The sequence below is a fragment of the Nicotiana sylvestris genome, chromosome 6 (genome assembly GCF_000393655.2).
Source record: "Nicotiana sylvestris chromosome 6, ASM39365v2, whole genome shotgun sequence".
Taxonomy (NCBI): Eukaryota; Viridiplantae; Streptophyta; class Magnoliopsida; order Solanales; family Solanaceae; genus Nicotiana; species Nicotiana sylvestris.
The window spans coordinates 187,396,689-187,416,821 of NC_091062.1; the positions used below are offsets into that span (position 1 = coordinate 187,396,689).

Below are 20,133 nucleotides of genomic sequence, written 5' to 3' on the forward strand. Positions count from 1 at the left end.
ATTTTAACTGATGAACTCCATATCTTACTAAATAGACAATGATCCAATCAATTTAGATACTAACCAAATGACCTAATAAGGAAATAAAACAAACCTAAGTAACTTAACCAAATTCATAGCAATTCTCGAACTACTTGTTTTCCAACTGAAGAATGAAGCAAACAAAATTTTATCCAAAATAATGAATCCTAACAAATGACCAAATAGGCACAAAAAAACACAAACTATATTAGGAAATATTTGATTCGTATAAGAATGCAAATCTGCCGAAACTATCCTTAGCTGACTTGATAGTCACAAACGAGAAGAATAGGCCAAAGTTTTTTAAAAAACCCAACAAATTTCCACATCCTATCTTGAATCAATGAAAATATTATGCAAAAAGGTTTTCAAAGAGAACTTATTTGATCTTTAACTAAAAAATACATCAACAAATACTGTTAGGCCGGCTCCAATTACATCAGGAATTAACCAAAATAAATCCATATTATTGACATATACTCTTGAGCTTATGAAGTAAACTGAAAGTCCAAACTTGCGATTACAAACAACTACATAACATTCACTAAAATTATACCAAGTTCAGTTAAACTTTAAACAAAACCAATTGACAAAATTAAGCTGTGACAAGAATACTAAGATCAAACTTTAAATAAGGCTGAAATTTAGACATTGGAACACCATCTTTCATTCAATACTCAATATTTTCACTCCAAGGGTTCGAAAGTGTACCTGGATACAACCAAAATAGCAACAGAATTTTAAAAGAAGAAGGTGAGATCAGCAGTAATTCAGTAGGGAACTAGCAATCAACAACAGATCTTAAAACAACAACCAACAACAGCTCAACAGTCAACTTTTCATGTTTTGAAACCCAGAAATAAGGAGCAATTTAAGAACCAAAGAAAAAAGAAAATGCCAACTTCAATAGAACAGTAATGGTGATTTTGTTTTTGTATTTTTTCTTTCTGATTTTGCAGACTCTCTCAATGTTTGTATTTCTTCAGCCGTTTCTAGCTCTTAGTCTTCTAAAAATTGCCCCCATTTTTATGAAAAGCAAACTTAAATAGAAGGTCCCACGACAGCAGAATTGGTTTTAAGTTTTACCAATTACCCATTCTCCAATTTTTATTTTTTCAACTTAGACCCTGATTTTTAGTCTCTTTGTTAAGTTAGCCCCATTACCCACTTTCCTAGCAGCTTCCTAGTTATCTAGGACAAATTTCTTTTATCCAAATTCCCTAAATTACCATTTGAATTCCTAGTATTAACCTTCCTAGCCTAAACCAATGCAGGCCACCTAATTCCCAAGCCTGGGCCTAAACAAGTGGGCTTCTAATACCCCAGGTTCACCTTACCATAAACCCCAAAAATGGTCCCAAATCAGTAAAGTAATGAAACAAATATAGTAAAACCAAAGGGCTCGAAATAACCAATAGAACCCAAACGTGATGAACCCAAACCCACTTACTAATTCAGCCTACGATTGGCTAAAGAAATAAAGAGAAGAGAAAAAGAAGAAAAGTAGAACTGGGCATAGTGGAACCATTTAACAAACCATCAGAACTCTAATTTAAACAAAGAAAACAAGATAAAATTGACCTACTAATTTGAACAAACCATAGCAGAAATAAATGAACGAGGGTATGGTAAAAAGAAATAAAATCAAAATCGGGAGGCAAACAAAGTTGAAGAAGAAACATGCATACAATCAAAGGAGAAAACATGTACTGTTTTACCAGAAACACATGAGTGAGCGTTGCTTCGACAAATCTTCCGGTCTTTGGTCTTGCATGGGGATGGTGGACTTCGAAACGAGTTGAAATCCATGCTAATTACTCATCCTCAAAGAGAATAGTTGACTGGCATAGGTTTCGACCCATTATCGGCCCAGAAAAACTGCTTAAACTTGGAAAAGGGAGCAAAATTAGGGTTTCAAATTTTGGCATCAGATTTGGGATTTGGAGGTAAGAGTGGGGATTTTGGGGATATTAGTGTTAAATTCGTGTTCCATGAGGTGTGGGGATTGTGTGGTGAAATTTTGGTGGAATTTGGAGCTCAAACGCCGGTGGGAATGTCGGAGATTTTTGTGGGCGGCGCTAGGGTTTGGCTTGAGAGAGATGAGAGAGAAACTGAAGAACAGTACTTAGTCCTAGGTTATTCTGATGAGGGCTTGGACAGTTTTAAGTAAAAATGGGGATAGTCCTTATGGCCGTTGTATGAATTAAAATGAAAGGCTGGGATTAACTTAAAGCTCTTGAACTTAAAACGACGTAGTTTCGTTCCTATACTACGTCGTTTCAAGGGTCTCGGGGCTGAAGGCTTGGACCGGTGTGGGTGGAGTTTGGGCCTGGACTGGGAAGAATTTTGAGCGGGTCTTCAATTAAAAATGGCCCAAAATCACAGCCTTTCCTTATTTTCTTTTCTTTTCTTTTCAATTTTCAATTTTCATTTTCCTTTCAAATTAATTTAAAACCTAAATTAACTCTAAAACTAAATTAATTTACCAAATTAAGCTAATTATTCATCATAGTATTTACAAAACTAATTAACTCCTAAATTAAAAGAAGAACTACAAAATTTAAAACTAAAAAGTTAAAAATGCAAAGTGAGCCATTTTTGTGATTTTTCATTTTTATAAAACAACTAATTTACTAATTAACCAAAAATGTAAAAATAAATCCCAAATGCCATGCAAAGTGTTTTTGTATTTTTTCATGATTTAAATAAAATAAACGTGCACAGACAAATGCAAACAATTAACAAAATCCTATGAAAAATCTACAAAAATTGCAAATAATGGGAAAAACATTATTTTCTTAGAGTTTATGGGATAATTCCTATAGGACAAAAATTACGTGCTCGCACTTATCGTTTAATTTGCCGTCCAATTAAATGGACTAGCCCAATACATATATATTTAATTTAAGTAATTAGCCCAATTTACTAGCACCATATTTGTATGGACTAATATCTTGAATTTAATATGGTCCAAATTATTTATGAATTTAAATCCGATAAAATTTAAATGTTTATAAATGCCCCTACTTGAAAACTTGTTGTTTTGAACTTCGAAGACTAGTCTTGAAGTACCAACTATATGTGATAATTTCCCCCCACATAATTTGACATCTTGTTTCATTTGAGTATTTGGCAGCATACGTAAATGCTGCAAGGCTACCAATATTTGTGTGGTAGTCAATCGGCCTATGTAACACATTGATTCAATATTTATTAATCATTTTAGCATGTTGCATTTCTTTTTCCATTACGGTAATGTCTTATGCATTTGTCTTCCAATTGGAAAGGGATTTGGTCCTCTCTTCTTTTTAAGGATGTAAACGCCCAGTCAATTCTCACGTAAAGAGGGTATTTGGCTAAGCTTATAAGCTTGTCAAACTGCCTTATAAGTATTTTTTTGGCTTATTTACGCGTTTGATAAAATTAAAAGTGCTTATAAGTTAAAATTAAGCCAAAAGCCATAAGTTGGTCTCCCTCAACTTATCAAATTTCAGCTTATAAGCACTTTAGGTTTGACCAAAATATTTACTATTCTATCCCTAAAATAATTCTTTTTAAACAAAACTCTTCGTATACCCAATTCTTCTTATTATTAATTTCAGCACTTTTATCCAAATACGTAACTGTTTATTTTTTAAATCAGCTTCGTCACTTAAAAGTGTTTTTCAGCACCTAATCCTTATCAGCTACTTAAATCAGCTAAGCCAAATGGGCTCAAACTTATTTCCTTATTTTAAGGAAATGATGTTGTTACCGCGTTTTGCAGAATTAGTCAAAAGATGGTAATTCATGGTAATCAAACACTGTTAAGGCTTCTTATCCATACTTATCCCATGAACTTCTTGCCATTTCACTACTTGGGATTAGCTTGATTTGGAATACTCCCTGACTTGGTCAGTCCTCTACATGAAATAGGAAAAATATTTTCAGGTTCCATACGTGGCAATAGGTGGCTTCAAGATCATCCTTTTGCATTGCTTTTGCACTTATCTTCCAATAGATAAAGGATCTGCTGTCCTTTATTTAAGGATTCAAGTACCATTCTCATTTCCTTATTTTGAGGAAACAAACTTGTTTAGTATTTGTAGAATTCATTCCATAAACAACAACTCGTAGTTGTGTCCATGCCTATAAATACTAGCCTTGAGATACAATTGTAATCATGCGTCCCTGATAGATGACCAAAGCAGACTCGAAAGTTGGCTTCTCTTAAGTGTTTTCAGTTCATTACATAGTGCTCTCATGAATCTGCGTGGACTTTTACGGGTTTAATCGTCTTGTACATGTAAATTTATATTTTGCAAAGGCGAAGACAACCATCTAAGCTGAAGAGTTTACTTTGTCCGAGGCTAAGACCATTATACTGTCTAAACTGAAGACTATATTTTGTCCAAGAATTTGACTTTCTTTATCAATGGCAAAGACCATCACACCAAAGACTTTACTTTTATCTGAGGCAAAGACCATTACACCGTCTGAGCCACAGATTTATTTTGTCTGAAGCGAAGATCATTATACTGCCTGAGCTAAAGACTTCATTTTATTTGAAGCGAAGACCATTATCGAGTCTAACTTGCAGATTTTATTTTATCGCCAAAAGATTTTACCTTTTGGTGCAAAGGAACAAAAGCTCGTCCTCATTTCGAGATGCACGAATCAGAGATTGTATGAAGCATGATTTCTTTTTCAAAAAGCTGACCACCAAGAATATCTCTTCAATTTGGATCTTCACAGGTAATTTTATGATCTCCTTTATATAGATATGTTTTTTTTTTGCAGGTAGAATAAGAAATCAATTCCAAAGATATCACTTTAGTAAAGAAAATCTCGCAGTTGAAGGATCCTCTTTCTGCAACACAAATCAAGTCATGCAAGCCAACATTTTAAATACTTCTAGTTGAAGATTTAAAGACATATTAAAATCTTCCTTCAAATAGTTCAAGATCTAAATATTAAAGATGGTGCAGACTATATCAAAGGATTTTACTATACACTTGGAGATAGACTGAAGCTTCCAATTAAAGAATTGAAGGCTATATCAATTTGAAGACTTCAAGACTATTATGGTGGCTTTTGATTGGCTTTCAATTGAAGATTAGCTTGTAAATTTCAACTTAAAGACATGGCAAACTTGAAAGCCTCTACTTGAAGACTTGACAGATTTGAAGACTTTAAGTTGATGATTCAACTTGAAAATTTTGCAGAATTGAAGACTTCAACTCTTGGCGAATTCGAAGGCCTTAACTTGACTTGGTGAATTTGAAGACTGCAACTTTAAGACCTAGCGGGCTTGAACACTTCAAATTAATGATGTAACAGACTTGAAAAAATTATACTGAAAATTATATTTTGCAAAGGCGAAGACAACCATCTAAGCTGAAGAGTTTACTTTGTCCGAGGCTAAGACCATTATACTGTCTAAACTGAAGACTATATTTTGTCCAAGAATTTGACTTTCTTTATCAATGGCAAAGACCATCACACCAAAGACTTTACTTTTATCTGAGGCAAAGACCATTACACCGTCTGAGCCACAGATTTATTTTGTCTGAAGCGAAGATCATTATACTGCCTGAGCTAAAGACTTCATTTTATTTGAAGCGAAGACCATTATCGAGTCTAACTTGCAGATTTTATTTTATCGCCAAAAGATTTTACCTTTTGGTGCAAAGGAACAAAAGCTCGTCCTCATTTCGAGATGCACGAATCAGAGATTGTATGAAGCATGATTTCTTTTTCAAAAAGCTGACCACCAAGAATATCTCTTCAATTTGGATCTTCACAGGTAATTTTATGATCTCCTTTATATAGATATGTTTTTTTTTGCAGGTAGAATAAGAAATCAATTCCAAAGATATCACTTTAGTAAAGAAAATCTCGCAGTTGAAGGATCCTCTTTCTGCAACACAAATCAAGTCATGCAAGCCAACATTTTAAATACTTCTAGTTGAAGATTTAAAGACATATTAAAATCTTCCTTCAAATAGTTCAAGATCTAAATATTAAAGATGGTGCAGACTATATCAAAGGATTTTACTATACACTTGGAGATAGACTGAAGCTTCCAATTAAAGAATTGAAGGCTATATCAATTTGAAGACTTCAAGACTATTATGGTGGCTTTTGATTGGCTTTCAATTGAAGATTAGCTTGTAAATTTCAACTTAAAGACATGGCAAACTTGAAAGCCTCTACTTGAAGACTTGACAGATTTGAAGACTTTAAGTTGATGATTCAACTTGAAAATTTTGCAGAATTGAAGACTTCAACTCTTGGCGAATTCGAAGGCCTTAACTTGACTTGGTGAATTTGAAGACTGCAACTTTAAGACCTAGCGGGCTTGAACACTTCAAATTAATGATGTAACAGACTTGAAAAAATTATACTGAAAATTATATTTTGCAAAGGCGAAGACAACCATCTAAGCTGAAGAGTTTACTTTGTCCGAGGCTAAGACCATTATACTGTCTAAACTGAAGACTATATTTTGTCCAAGAATTTGACTTTCTTTATCAATGGCAAAGACCATCACACCAAAGACTTTACTTTTATCTGAGGCAAAGACCATTACACCGTCTGAGCCAAAGATTTATTTTGTCTGAAGCGAAGATCATTATACTGCCTGAGCTAAAGACTTCATTTTATTTGAAGCGAAGACCATTATAGAGTCTAACTTGCAGATTTTATTTTAAGTTGATGATTTATAAAAGGCATGTAGATTAGCTTGTAAATTTCAACTTAAAGACATGGCAAACTTGAAAGCCTCTACTTGAAGACTTGACAGATTTGAAGACTTTAAGTTGATGATTCAACTTGAAAATTTTGCAGAATTGAAGACTTCAACTCTTGGCGAATTCGAAGGCCTTAACTTGACTTGGTGAATTTGAAGACTACAACTTTAAGACCTAGCGGGCTTGAACACTTCAAATTAATGATGTAACAGACTTGAAAAAATTATACTGAAAATTATATTTTGCAAAGGCGAAGACAACCATCTAAGCTGAAGAGTTTACTTTGTCCGAGGCTAAGACCATTATACTGTCTAAACTGAAGACTATATTTTGTCCAAGAATTTGACTTTCTTTATCAATGGCAAAGACCATCACACCAAAGACTTTACTTTTATCTGAGGCAAAGACCATTACACCGTCTGAGCCAAAGATTTATTTTGTCTGAAGCGAAGATCATTATACTGCCTGAGCTAAAGACTTCATTTTATTTGAAGCGAAGACCATTATAGAGTCTAACTTGCAGATTTTATTTTATCGCCAAAAGATTTTACCTTTTGGTGCAAAGGAACAAAAGCTCGTCCTCATTTCGAGATGCACGAATCAGAGATTGTATGAAGCATGATTTCTTTTTCAAAAAACTGACCACCAAGAATATCTCTTCAATTTGGATCTTCACTGTCACACCTCCTTTTTCCGTACCCGCGAGGGGACAAGGGAGTTTTTTCCAATTAAAGGACAATCGAAAGGGGATTTATTTGTTTATTTCAGAGTCGCCACTTGGGAGGTTTAGGGTGTCCCAAGTCACCAATTTTAATCCCGAATCGAGGAAAATAATGACTCTATATTACAGTCTGCATACCAGAAATCCGGATAAGGAATTCTGTTAACCCGGGAGAAGGTGTTAGGCATTCCCGAGTTCCGTGGTTCTAGCACGGTCGCTCAACTGTTATATTCGGCTTGATTATCTGATTTTATACAAGTGTGAACTTGCGTGCAAAATTTAACTTTTAACCGCTTTTATCATTTACTGTTTTTATCAAGAATTGCAACGTTGTGAAAATGTATCTCGAACCGCGTTACAATCAATGTACCCGTGGTCGTCGACACACTTTGACTCCGTTGAGATTTGGATTTGGGTCACATCAAATGTGCACCCGAGTTTAAGGAAATTAAATTATTAAAGGCGCGCCTAAAGCGACTAGCGTATTTATTTTGGGTAAGACCGTGGAATTTTACTAAACGGTCCATCCCGAAGTCCAAATAATTTTTTAAAGCAAATATTTACTGAGGGCCCCGCAATTTGTATTTTATTTGGCGAGGCTCATCTCATTCTTATTTTTTTTTTAAAATGAAATTGCAACGTCATGGACACGCATCTCGAACCACGTCACAATCAATGTACCCGTAATTAGAAATACATTTCGAATCCGTCGAGATTTGGATTTGGGTCACATAAATGTGCACCCGAGTTTAAGACGGTAAGGTTTATTAAAGCGTGTCCTAAAGAGACTAACGTGTTGTTATTTTAGGAGGGTTGTGAGATTTGCTAAACAACCCGTCCTGGAAACTAAATGCTTCAATAATATACATTTAACAAGGGCCCCGCATATGCGCGTTTTGTTTATTTTCATCGAGGCTCATCTCGTTCTTATTTTAAAAGGATATCCTATAGCAACTACGTTTCTTGTCGTGTTTGTCTCTATCAATTGAAAACAGTAGATAATCCTAATTAATTACATGCTTGCAAGTTGTTTGTAATGGAATTCGGAAATGCTTAACAAATCGGGACCGAAGCTGCGTGCACAGTCGGCCAAACAAATAATCATGGGCCCAAATCCAGCCCACGCGCGGTTGGCCAGACCTGGGCCACTGCTCGTTCGATGCGGGCCTGCCTGGTCTGTCTTCGACCTGGGCTCGACCTTCATGAGGTTGAGGCCCTGAATTTGTGTTCTTTATCTTGAAACATGATTTTAAGAGTCATATATGGCAATTTATTGGAAAGGAAAGAACTTAATTTACAGTGTACAAGTTTCATGCTTGGACTACATTACAGCATATATGGCAAAGTAAACTAAATCTGAGATGCAACCTAATTCATTGAGACCACTTTTATCTAACAGCATACATATATAATTATCATTCGATACCCTATATTGACCTCAACTAGGCTTGTTAGCTAACTTCAGTATCCCAAAATATGAGCTATTAGACATTACATGACGTTCAACACAACAGTACATGTATATAAACAACATCTGCAGATCTTCTCTTTTATACTCATTGCTCAAACTTTCGAGTTACATTGGTAGTGTAATTGTGTACCTGGTATGGAGGACAAAGAAGGAAGGAATGATCAGCTAGGCAGTATGCAGTAAACACAGCAACAACAGATACTCAGCAACAACACAGCAACAACCAACTAAACCAAATGTTTTCCATAGCCACAGACAACCAACAATGATCTCCCAGAATACAAGGACTAGCAAGTAGTCGAGTGCCAAGCCAGTAATCTCAGGAAAGAGTAAAGAAATAGCAGCAGTAACTGAGGGTTCAAATGCAGTAAAACCACCAGTTTAATCAACCACAAACAACTCAGTCAATGCAAGCAACAGAACTTGGCCAAGACAGATTGACCAAAATGCATTCTTATACCACTTTCAGGCAGTGTTTGGTTACAATGTCTTACTCGAGCCTCTCTTATGTTTTCAATCTTTTCTTTTAACTCACCACTCTTTCTTAAGACTTAAAGATTCCAGCCTTAAGACTAAAAATTCCAACCTTTTGTTTTCTCTTTTTCTGAAGACTAAAAGTCCAGCCATTTTTCAGTTCTCAAATGGCCTATTTATAAGCCAAAGTGACCAAGTGCAGCTAAGCTGCCCCCATGCTGCAACTTGCAGCCTGCCCCTACCCTGTTAAACCCATGCTTGAGCATCTCTTGATGCCAGCCCCCTTGTTCCCCACGCCTGGTTTATTCTTTAATCAAGGAGTTATGGGCATCATTTTATTATTCAATTTAAGCCCCATACCCTTGTGTCTTGTTCCCCCATTGGCATTAGTTTAATCCTAATTTAGTACCCCATTTGTCAGCTCACTTAAACTAATTACTTCTGTTCTTTTTAACACCCCAGAATACCCCTGTCAACCTTGATTATTACTGCCCCTGCCTATTGCAGCATCAGGGCATTTTTTGAACTGATGAAAGTTCGAACTCAAGACTGCCTGGGCTGAACCTTTTCAGTCAGTTTTATAGTGCAAACAAACCATTTCAAATAATGCTAGGGCATACAGTCAGTGACAAAGCTCAATTAGTCATGTGACATTATTAGCTCATTCGATTTATTAGTTATAGAAAGCTAATCGACGATATTTATCGAGTCGACTATACTAATTATAACAGGTAATAATCAATCGCTCACATAAACAATATGTTTAGGGACCTAAAGGGCATCAGACAATTTTTGTTCAATTACTGGGGCCTATATGAGTTAACTTATCTGACGATTAAACTAATCGACGATCATGTTTATCACAGAGTACATTCAGAATACACACATAGAAAATCAACCGACCAAAGAAAAAGGTCTTTAAAGAGATGAAAGAAATCCGAATGAAAAATAACAAAAATAACAAACAAACCCAACGAAACATGCTGACCACTTAATTAAAACTAACACAAAAGAAAGGAAAACGTACCGAAAATGTTTAAATCAAACAGACCCAAATCTGATTCATCTTCGAACTTTTGAGGCCGAACAAACTTTAATCAGGGTGTTCTCACATGAGAACACCTTGATTAAGGTCTATTAGACCTCAAACCCATGTCCAAACCGGCCGGATTCCCCAGGTGCATGTGTTCTAAAGTCTGGATTTCTAGATCTGATTTTTAGGGAGTTGTGGGTAGATTCGGACCAAACCAAGCTTGGTTTGGTCACGAGGAAGGTCAGGGGAGTGTCTGGTATGAAGATGGGGTGGTTTGGCATAGATCCGGGTTCGACTCAAATCTTCAAATGAAGATTCGAGACGAACGAAAGTGATTCGAAGGCTCGTGGTTAGTGGATTCGTGTTCAGGACAATGAGGTGGTCCTAGGGTGTTCAGGAGGCGGTCATCGGCGTTCATGCCGCCGGCTTTAATGGCGAGGGATACTGGGGCGGCTGCTAGGGTTCGAGGATGAGAAGGGGTTGTGTTTGGGACGAGGGTGTACAGTGGGGAAGGCGGGGTTTGGTTTGGGGGGCGTGGGGTGTAATGGAGAGCTTATATATGTATTGAGGATTTAGATCCTGGCCGTTGGATCAATGGGGATCTATGGCCAGGATCCATCCACTTAGGAAAGACGGTGTCGTTTGGGCGTGATGGTGGGTGAGACCGGGTAAAGGGCATGGATCGGGCCATGTTGACGGGTTTAGAGGAGGGCCTGGATCCGTTGGATCAATGGGGTTGGACGGCTTAGATCATCTTGCCTGAAACGACGTCGTTGAGGCGAGTTGAACAGCCTGATCTGGACCGTTCGTTTGAATCAGATCAACGGCTTTGGTAGGGATGCCGATACGGCGTCGTTTGAGTCCGTGTTTGGGCAGGCTTGTTTTGGACTGGATCAGAGTGCTGGTTTGGGCCTGTTTTATTTCATTTCTTTTGGGCCCAAACCGGTTTTCCCTCACTCTTTTACTTTTCTTTTTTCTCTTTTTTTTTTCTTTTAATAATAATAAATAAAATAGTGAAATTAAAATCAACAACACTGTAACATTTCCACATAATTATCACAAAAATATTTAAGTAAGTTAAATCACAACCTAGAACGAACGACGCACATATATTCATATTTTTGAATTTTCTTTTAACGACACATATATTTTATATATATATATTTTTTTTGTATTTTCGTTTGATAATGACTAGATGCAAAATGGACAGACCCACAAACACATGTCACGGACAGATCGAAAAATTGTACAGCGAAACCATTTGTCACTATTTTTATTTTCTTTTGGAGCGATTGTCCGTAAAGCAAAAATCACGTGCTTACAGCTGCCCCTCTTTGCCCGAAGACACGAAGGGTTTTCGCGCAAAGATAAAGCGAGCGATTTTTGCCCGTCCGAATACTCCGTGTGAAGCATTTTTTTGAAAAAGATTTGACCGAACCTTTGCTTCAGAGGTTTCCTACATATCCTGGGCTGAACAGGAATCAGGTCAATGTAGTTCAGGAAATCTTTGGTAGCTGGGACTACCGTGTGACTGTAGTGTTTGCTGTTGTTGTGCGCTGTTGTATGCTGCTGTAGGATGCTGCGGCTCAACCGATCTCCCTATTACATTATTCTAAAAGGAAAACAAGAAGCTAAGCTAAACTGAGGATTCTGAAATCTCATCCATCTTCAACTTGTTCTTGTTGCCTTGCTTTCTTGTCGGCTAACGCTTTCCTCCGATACCTTTATCTTGTGACTTTGGAGATGATGCTGGTCCACTGCCTTTCTGAATGCCAGTTTTCGTCACTTTGTTTGATTTGCTGGGGACATGACTTTCTTCTTTAAACCTTCCAATGGTTTCTTCAGTGGTACGGCTTTTCATCAGAATTGTTATACTGGGCATGCTACAACGTTCCCAAACTGCTTCTTTTGAGACGCGTTCCTTTTTTCCTTTTGAATTGTGCGCTTGCCTCTGCAGTTGTCTGCTTCTGGGTGCTGGGATTTTATTGTTTCCCGTTCGGGGCTCTCTGTTGTACCCTTCCGTTTTCAGGTGGGGTGACTGATTCCCAAAATCTAGAGCTAAAGGGTATTCCCGCATTATACTGGTGGGCGACCTAGAACTTAAATGTATTCCCGCATTATACTGGTGGGCGACCTAGAACTTAAAAGTATTCCCGCATTATACTGGTGGGCGACCTAAAACTTAAATGTATTCCCGCATTATACTGGTGGGCGACCTAGAACTTAAAGGTATTCCCGCATTATACTGGTGGGCGACCTAGAACTTAAATGTATTCCCGCATTATACTGGTGGGCGACCTAGAACTTAAAAGTATTCCCGCATTATACTGGTGGGCGACCTAGAACTTAAATGTATTCCCGCATTATACTGGTGGGCGACCTAGAACTTAAAAGTATTCCCGCATTATACTGGTGGGCGACCTAGAACTTAAATGTATTCCCGTATTATACTGGTGGGCGACCTAGAACTTAAAGGTATTCCCGCATTATACTGGTGGGCGACCTAGAACTTAAATGTATTCCCGCATTATACTGGTGGGCGACCTAGAACTTAAAAGTATTCCCGCATTATACTGGTGGGCGACCTAGAACTTAAATGTATTCCCGCATTATACTGGTGGGCGACCTAGAACTTAAATGTATTCCCGCATTATACTGGTGGGCGACCTAGAACTTAAAGGTATTCCCGCATTATACTGGTGGGCGACCTAGAACTTAAATGTATTCCCGCATTATACTGGTGGGCGACCTAGAACTTAAATGTATTCCCGCATTATACTGGTGGGCGACCTAGAACTTAAAAGTATTCCCGCATTATACTGGTGGGCGACCTAGAACTTAAATGTATTCCCGCATTATACTGGTGGGCGACCTAGAACTTAAAGGTATTCCCGCATTATACTGGTGGGCGACCTAGAACTTAAATGTATTCCCGCATTATACTGGTGGGCGACCTAGAACTTAAAGGTATTCCCGCATTATACTGGTGGGCGACCTAGAACTTAAATGTATTCCCGCATTATACTGGTGGGCGACCTAGAACTTAAAGGTATTCCCGCATTATACTGGTGGGCGACCTAGAACTTAAATGTATTCCCACATTATACTGGTGGGCGACCTAGAACTTAAAAGTATTCCCGCATTATACTGGTGGACGACCTAGAACTTAAATGTATTCCCGCATTATACTGGTGGGCGACCTAGAACTTAAATGTATTCCCGCATTATACTGGTGGGCGACCTAGAACTTAAAGGTATTCCCGCATTATACTGGTGGGCGACCTAGAACTTAAATGTATTCCCGCATTATACTGGTGGGCGACCTAGAACTTAAATGTATTCCCGCATTATACTGGTGGGCGACCTAGAACTTAAAAGTATTCCCGCATTATACTGGTGGGCGACCTAGAACTTAAATGTATTCCCGCATTATACTGGTGGGCGACCTAGAACTTAAAGGTATTCCCGCATTATACTGGTGGGCGACCTAGAACTTAAATGTATTCCCGCATTATACTGGTGGGCGACCTAGAACTTAAAGGTATTCCCGCATTATACTGGTGGGCGACCTAGAACTTAAATGTATTCCCGCATTATACTGGTGGGCGACCTAGAACTTAAAAGTATTCCTGCATTATACTGGTGGGCGACCTAGAACTTAAATGTATTCCCGCATTATACTGGTGGGCGACCTAGAACTTAAATGTATTCCCGCATTATACTGGTGGGCGACCTAGAACTTAAATGTATTCCCGCATTATACTGGTGGGCGACCTAGAACTTAAATGTATTCCCGCATTATACTGGTGGGCGACCTAGAACTTAAAGGTATTCCCGCATTATACTGGTGGGCGACCTAGAACTTAAATGTATTCCCGCATTATACTGGTGGGCGACCTAGAACTTAAAAGTATTCCCGCATTATACTGGTGGGCGACCTAGAACTTAAATGTATTCCCGCATTATACTGGTGGGCGACCTAGAACTTAAATGTATTCCCGCATTATACTGGTGGGCGACCTAGAACTTAAAGGTATTCCCGCATTATACTGGTGGGCGACCTAGAACTTAAATGTATTCCCGCATTATACTGGTGGGCGACCTAGAACTTAAATGTATTCCCGCATTATACTGGTGGGCGACCTAGAACTTAAAAGTATTCCCGCATTATACTGGTGGGCGACCTAGAACTTAAATGTATTCCCGCATTATACTGGTGGGCGACCTAGAACTTAAAGGTATTCCCGCATTATACTGGTGGGCGACCTAGAACTTAAATGTATTCCCGCATTATACTGGTGGGCGACCTAGAACTTAAAGGTATTCCCGCATTATACTGGTGGGCGACCTAGAACTTAAATGTATTCCCGCATTATACTGGTGGGCGACCTAGAACTTAAAAGTATTCCCGCATTATACTGGTGGGCGACCTAGAACTTAAATGTATTCCCGCATTATACTGGTGGGCGACCTAGAACTTAAATGTATTCCCGCATTATACTGGTGGGCGACCTAGAACTTAAAAGTATTCCCGCATTATACTAGTGGGTGACCTAGAACTTAAATGTATTCCCGCATTATACTGGTGGGCGACCTAGAACTTAAAAGTATTCCCGCATTATACTGGTGGGCGACCTAGAACTTAAATGTATTCCCGCATTATACTGGTGGGCGACCTAGAACTTAAAAGTATTCCCGCATTATACTGGTGGGCGACCTAGAACTTAAATGTATTCCCGCATTATACTGGTGGGCGACCTAGAACTTAAAAGTATTGAAATTGCTTCCCCGTTTTTTCGAGAAAATTTTCGACAATCTGCAGAAAATTTTCTGCCCCGGTTTTTGGTGACTTCCATGGCGTTGCATCTTGCTGCCATCATCAATTCTTTGCTCTCCTGCAACAGACAAAAGGATTTAGTCAGTTTTAATCGTGGTGGTAGAGGGTGCCTTTCTGGCGAGCCATTTTTCTCTCTTCCCCCTTTCTTGCTCTTTGTCCCCATAATTGGTTGGCGGGCAAGGTTGCCTGTTGGGGGTCTCTAGCCTGCTGGGGATTGGTTTTCAATTTACCCCCTTTTCTGCTTTCTCTTTAAACACATGATGTGGGAGTCTGCTTCTAACCCCCGAAACCAATGCCTTTACTTCTTCCAAAATTTCCGGGCACAATCCCTGCATTGCCTGGGACCGGCCTTTAAGACTGTTTGTATTATCCTGTATTGGATGAATTCCTCTTCGGTTTCTGGTAGTAATCTTTGAAAAATCCTTTCAAGACACATTTTTAGGAAAAGAAATAAAAGATATGGAAAGGAGAAAATCTTTCTGAACCAATAATTTTTGTGGGAGGAGACAATCAAAAGAACTTATCTGGAGGACCCAACTGGTCCCTGTGATCATGGCGTGCACCATAGATTCCCGACCCAGTCTATTTGTACCAATTGATTTGCCCGATGGTTTGACTTGCTGGGGATGATAAAAGAGTGTTCATTTCGTTTCGAATGTGGTAGTTTTGCTGATCTGTCTCGTCGCCTCATAGTGCCCTTCGAGGGGTTTTCACTGATGAGACTCTCTCTTTTCTCTCATCTCCCGGCGCCTTATGGTGCCTGTGAGGGTTTTCACCAATAAGACTCTCTCATTTCATATCCCTCATCTTACATCGCCTCTCGGTGCCTGCGAAGGTTTTCACCGATGAGACTCTCTCATTTTATTTCTTTCGAGGAATCGGGGCGTTGTAGATACGACCCTCTCTTCTGGAGACTCCTTTGGCTATCAATTCATTCCCAGTCTTACGATCCTCTTCTTTGCTGGGGATTGGTGTATTATTCTCGGTCTTATTTACCTGACTCGACATCTTTTGAACATTGATCGGGAGGTCTTTTGGACGTTGAATGTTGGTTCTGGTGTGAAGTTAAAGAAAGGCTATGAAAAATGAAAATAATTTGATGGGTGATGTGCTACAACTTTTGGAATCAAACCTTTGTTGGAATTTTAAAACATAACTTCTGCCCCAGGTTTCTTGCTTGGGGAATTTATTTTTTATACTTATGTTGCGCTATGTGCGTTACGCACGCTTTACGCACACTATGTACATTATGCATCGTATATCTACTATGATGCATACTATGACCGAGCCGTGAGGCGCCTACGTATCCTCTTTGAGGAATCAGGTCAAACGTAGTTCCCACGGTTTTGTATTCCTTTATGATTTCATCTTCTTTTTTTCTCTTTTTTTTTTCATTTATCTTTCTCTTTTCTTTCTCTCTTTTTCCATGTCTTTTCCATTAGTGATTCCAAAAGAGGGGTATGAAAGAATTACTTAGGCTCAAAGGGGGAATCAAAGGTTAAAAGTGTTTGGATAGAAGAAAGAATTGCCTCCGTCATCTCATTATTCAACAAATGCCAAATACAAACAAATAAACCAAAAATTGCCATAATTAAAGAAATTACGCATAATATCTCTTGACTGCATCTGAATTGATAGCCATGTCGACACATCTACCTTCGACATCTGTCAAACACAAAGCACCGTTGGACAATACTCTGGTCACGATATAAGGCCCTTGCCAATTTGGGGCGAATTTGCCTTTTGCCTCGACCTGATGTGGGAGGATCTTCTTTAATACCAACTGCCCTACTTCAAACTTCCTGGGTCGCACCTTCTTATTATACGCTCTTGCCATTCTCTTCTGATACAGTTGACCATGGCACACTGCTGCCAATCTTTTCTCATCTATCAGGCTCAACTGTTCCAATCGAGCTTTTACCCATTCATCATCATCAATCCCGGCTTCAGCGACAATTCGGAGGGATGGAATTTCGACCTCCGTTGGTATCACGGCCTCAGTTCCATACACCAACAAATAAGGAGTTGTGCCTATGGAGGTCCGGACGGTAGTGCGGTACCCCAACAAAGCAAAGGGTAATTTCTCGTGCCATTGTCTGGACCCTTCCACCATTTTTCGTAGTATCTTCTTGATATTCTTATTGGCTGCTTCGACTGCTCCATTCGCCTTGGGACGATATGGGGTGGAATTGCGGTGTGTAATCTTGAATTGTTGGCACACCTCTCTCATCAGGCTGCTATTAAGATTCGCACCGTTATCCGTAATGATCACTTTTGGGATCCCAAATCTGCAGATGATATGGGAGTGAACAAAGTCCACCACCGCCTTCTTGGTTACCGATTTGAAGGTTTTAGCCTCAACCCATTTGGTGAAGTAATCAATGGTCACTAGAATGAACCTGTGACCGTTGGACGCTGCTGGCTCGATGGGCCCAATGACATCCATGCCCCATGCCACAAACGGCCAAGGTGCTGACATCGTATGTAACTCTGTTGGCGGAGAATGAATCAAATCTCCATGTATCTGGCACTGATGGCATTTCCTCACAAAAGTGATACAGTCGCGTTCCATGGTGAGCCAATAACACCCTGTTCGAAGGATCTTTCTTGCCAATACATATCCGCTCATGTGCGGTCCGCAAACTCCAGCATGTACCTCTGCCATAACCGTCGTTGCTTGACTGGCATCTATGCATCTCAACAATCCCAAATCCGGGGTTCTTTTGTACAATATTCCTCCACTGAGGAAGAAACCATTCGACAAACGCCGAAGGGCTCTTTTTTGGTCTCCAGAGGCATGTTCTGGATATATCCCCATTCTGAGGTATTCCTTGATATCATGAAACCAGGGTTCGCCATCTGCTTCTTCTTCTATGGCATTGCAGTAGGCGTGCTGATCACGGACCTGGATGTGTAGAGGATCCACATACATTTTGTCAGGGTGGTGCAGCATTGATGCTAAGGTGGCCAAGGCATCCGCAACCTCATTGTGAACTCTCGGGATGTGTTTGAATTTTACCGATCGAAATTGCTTGCTCAGATCATGCAAGCATTGTCGGTATGGTATGAGCTTTAGATCTCGTGTTTCCCATTCACCCTGGATTTGATGTACCAAGAGGTCCGAGTCTCCCAAGACCAAGACGTCCCGGACATCCATGTCAGCGGCCAGGCGCAGACCCAGAATGCAAGCCTCATATTCGGCCATATTGTTGGTGCAATAGAAGCGTAGTTGAGCCGTAACAGGATAATGCCGTCCTGTTTCAGAAATGAGTACTGCTCCTATTCCAACCCCTTTTGCGTTCGCAGCTCCATCGAAGAAAAGCTTCCAACCCGGTTCCTCAGGTAATTCCAACTCATTTGTATGCATCACCTCTTCGTCAGGAAAATACGTTCTTAAGGGCTCGTATTTTTCATCAACGGGATTCTCTGCCAAATGGTCTGCCAGTGCCTGGGCTTTCATGGCTGTCCTCGTCACATAGACGATATCAAACTCGGTGAGCAGAATTTGCCATTTTGCCAACCTTCCCGTGGGCATAGGTTTCTGAAATATATATTTCAATGGGTCCAAACGGGATATGAGATACGTAGTATATGAAGACAGGTAGTGCTTCAATTTCTGAGCTACCCAAGTTAGGGCGCAGCATGTTTTCTCGAGTTGAGTGTACTTGACCTCATGCACTGTAAATTTCTTACTGAGATAGTAGATGGCCTGCTCCTTCCTTCCTGTGTCATCATGTTGCCCCAGTACACAACCAAATGAATTTTCCAAGACCGTCAGGTAAAGGATTAGGGGTTTCCCGGGCTTAGGCGGGACCAATACGGGTGGATTAGACAGATACCCTTTGATTTGGTCGAAGGCCTCCTGACACTCTGCCGTCCAACCTACCGCAGCATCCTTTTTCAGCAGCCGAAATATGGGTTCACAAGTTGCTGTGAGTTGAGCGATGAACCTGCTGATGTAATTGAGTCTACCCAGCAAACTCATTACCTCTGTTTTGTTCCTTGGCGGTGGCAAATCTCGAATGGATTCAATTTTGGATGGGTCTAACTCAATCCCCCGTCGACTGACGATGAATCCTAGCAACTTCCCTGATGGAACCCCGAATGCGCATTTGGCCGGGTTAAGCTTGATATCATACCTGCGGAGTCTTTGGAAAAATCTCCTCAGGTCTGCTACATGGTCCTCCTGACGCCAAGATTTGATGATCACATCATCGACGTACACCTCTATTTCTTTGTGTATCATGTCATGAAACACAGCAGTCATTGCTCGCATGTACGTTGCCCCGGCGTTCTTTAACCCGAACGGCATTACCCGATAGCAGTAGGTTCCCCATGGCGTAATAAACGCTGTCTTCTCAGCATCCTCCTCGTCCATTAGGATCTGATGATAACCCGCATAACAATCCACAAAGGATCCGATCTCGCGCCCAGCGCAATTGTCGATCAGGATATGAATGTTGGGTAGCGGAAAATTGTCCTTGGGACTTGCTTTGTTGAGGTTGCGGTAATCAACGCACACCCTAATTTTTCCATCCTTTTTTGGGACTGGTACCACATTGGCCAACCACTCGGGATATCGAGTGACCCGAATGACCTTCGATTGCAACTGCTTGATCACTTCTTCTTTGATTTTTACACTCATTTCTGTTTTAAATTTCCTTAGTTTTTGCTTGACCGGAGGGTATGCCGGGTCAGTGGGTAGTTTGTGAACCACTAAATTGGTGCTCAATCCAGGCATATCATCATATGACCATGCAAAAACATCTTTGAATTCCCTGAGAGTTTCGATCAATTCTGCTTTGACATTCGGCTCAATGTGGATGCTAATTTTGGTCTCCTGGA

General features: G+C 39.8%; 1 long non-coding RNA gene across 3 annotated transcripts; it reads left to right on the plus strand.

Moving 5' to 3' along the window:
* The first annotated feature begins 4,122 nt into the window (after positions 1–4,122).
* On the plus strand, positions 4,123–7,607 carry LOC104246787 (uncharacterized). 3 transcript variants are annotated; one of them, XR_011400336.1, is made up of 3 exons: positions 4,123–4,755; positions 4,801–5,806; positions 5,851–7,607. It is a non-coding gene; the product is annotated as an uncharacterized lncRNA (long non-coding RNA). The 3 variants fall into 3 exon arrangements; XR_716051.2 differs by having other exon boundaries at positions 6,039–7,606; XR_011400337.1 differs by having other exon boundaries at positions 4,127–4,755; positions 4,989–5,806.
* Positions 7,608–20,133: the final 12,526 nt, after the last annotated feature.